General features: G+C 37.2%; 1 non-coding gene across 1 annotated transcript; it reads left to right on the top strand.

The window, feature by feature from the left end:
* The first annotated feature begins 203 nt into the window (after positions 1-203).
* Positions 204-310, top strand: LOC113000551 (small nucleolar RNA R71). Its single transcript, XR_003265884.1, has one exon. It is a non-coding gene; the product is annotated as a small nucleolar RNA R71 (small nucleolar RNA).
* The last annotated feature ends 2,374 nt before the right edge of the window (positions 311-2,684 follow it).

The raw sequence follows: 2,684 nt of genomic DNA, 5'->3' as shown, positions 1-2,684 counted from the left end.
TGCCTTCAAGCTTCTTTGTTTCAGATGAGGCAGATGAGTTTGTAGCTACCTCATGCTGGGAGTTGGAAGCCATCTTCTCAATCAAGTTTCTGGCTTCAGTAGGAGTCATGTCTCCAAGGGCTCCACCACCGGCAGCATCTATCATACTTCTCTCCATATTACTGAGTCCTTCATAAAAATATTGGAGAAGAAGCTGCTCCGAAATCTGATGGTGAGGGCAACTGGCACATAGTTTTTTAAATCTCTCCCAGTATTCATATATGCTCTCTCCACTGAGTTGTCTAATACCTGAGATATCCTTCCTGATGGCCGAGGTCCTGGAAGCAGGGAAATTTTTTTTCTAAGAATACTCTCTTAAGGTTATCCCAGCTCGTGATGAACCTTGGAGCAAGGTAATAAAGCCAGTCCTTTGCCACTCCCTCTAAAGAATGAGGAAAAGCCTTCAGAAATATGTGATCCTCTTGGACATCTGGGGGTTTCATGGTGGAGTAGATAATATGAAATTCTTTCAGATGTTTGTGCAGGTCTTCACCTGCAAGGCCATGAAACTTTGGAAGCAAATGGATCAGTCCAGTTTTAAGAACATATGGGACATCCTCATAAGGGTATTGGATGCACAAGCTTTCGTAGGTGAAATCAGGTGCAACCATCTCCCTTAGAGTCCTATCACGGGGTGGAGGTTGTGCCATGTTCTCGGAATGTTCAAAATCAGAATGCTCAAAATTATAATGCTCAAAATCAGGATGTTCAAAATCACCAATAACAGAATGCACAGATTCAACAGTAATGGAATGCTCAGGATCATCAAAAGGTATAAAATGATGCCTAACTAATCTATGAAATGTCCTATCTATCTCAGGATCAAAGGGTTGTAAGTCAGATGGATTGCCTCTAGTCATACACTACATTCAGCATGCACAACTAGTTGCCTTGTCATGTAAATAAAGGTGTAGGTTTGAACTACAGCTACCCTCAAATGATATCCAAATGACTTGAAATTTTGTGAGCAACCTTATAAAATGATGAGAAGATAGCACATAACATTTCAAAAAAAAAATTCAAAGTCTAACTATGGAAGCTAAAAATGGTAGGTTGAGAAAAATAAGTGAATAAAACTTGAAAAATAAAAAACTTTTGACAGAATCACTTTTTTGGATGATGAAAACCTCAGCCAGCCTACAGAAGGCTTCCACGGCGTAGAAATTTTTTTTCTACCCCAAATACATATATAATAATTGCGATTCTGATAACTGGAGCAAAAGTTATGGCCGTTTGAAATTTTGACAAAAACAAAATTTGCAACTTTTTTGGAACTCTCAAATCTGACCAAACTAAAGGCTCTAGCTATTTTTACCACAAAATATAGATTAAAAGAAGTTACCACAAAAAAATTCAGCCAAAAATAACAACTCTAGCTACTAAAACAAAAAATCCCAAATAATTCAGCAAGGGTGGTCGCTAAAATCCGTCGTTACATGATTTCTATTACTACTCTGTTTTGCCGCAAGTAAAAGTGGTCGCTAAGTCCGTTGCAAAACACTATTCACAGCAGAACACCCAAAACTGAAACAGGGGAAGCGCTTAACAGAAAAACTAAAACAGAACACACACTAAAGAAAATACCAGGACACTAAACAACACTAACACAGATACTAACACAACACTAACAATTAAACATAAAACACGAAATAATTAAACACTAACATGACACTAGCTATTATGAACCTTTGGACACTGCTCCCCAGAAACGGCGCCAAATTTGATCGAGGCCGTACCCGAATCAAATAAACATGAAAATGCAGTAACTAGGAAGTGATCCTAGGTCGTTTCCCAACGAGCAATGATAAACCAAATGTCCATAATATACTTGCAGTAACAGTAACGATTGGGGGGTTTGTTTGTTTTGTGATTTAAAGAATAGAACAAGTAAACTGGAATACGAAAAAAATAATATTAAAAACGGGTTGTTTCCTCTGATTCAGAAGCCATTCTCTTGTCCTGGGTTATGGAGAATTCGTCCCTAACAGTTAACCACTTAATCCAACCCTATTTCAATTTACTAAGCGAAAATCAACTTAGGGTTGTCAATACGTGATTAGGCAACACATACACCAATTAGCCCTTCCTCCATTAAGCATGAACGTAAGTTAGGCTCAGAGGAAATTAATCGAACACAAAGCGTGCACATATTAATGTTAACGAATTTGGGTTAACTGGTGAAGGGAAAACTGCCAGGAAGCCACATTATAAACAAAACCTCAAAGAGAGTTGAGCTTCGTCCTAAAAAAGAAACAACACCAGAATATTTAGCCTTCCATAGATTCAAACAGAAAACATAAATGAATCTTAAAGCAGAAATGTAAACGAAGAAGAAACGTAAATGAAGCAGAAATGTAAACGAAGCAGAAACGTAAATGAAGAAGAAACAAGAACGAAATTGTAATTAGAAGCAGAAAATGGAAAATTGCATTACGTGAACAGTAGCATTAGAACAGAAAAACGTAAAAACCATAAACCCTATGCTCTGAATAATAGTCTAACAGAATAGCCTTACACAAATCCCAAGGCTGCTATTTAAAAAGAGTTACTCAAAGTCATTGGGCCCTATTACAATATTCTGGCCCAAAACGAAATAAACATTGAACCACATAAAATAAAATTGCAATCTCCTAATTAGAAATTAA

This window comes from Glycine max, chromosome 19, assembly GCF_000004515.6.
Source record: "Glycine max cultivar Williams 82 chromosome 19, Glycine_max_v4.0, whole genome shotgun sequence".
In the NCBI taxonomy this organism is placed as follows: Eukaryota; Viridiplantae; Streptophyta; class Magnoliopsida; order Fabales; family Fabaceae; genus Glycine; species Glycine max.
The sequence above is the reverse complement of the archived record's forward strand: the minus strand, read 5'-3'. Positions and strand labels throughout refer to the sequence as shown.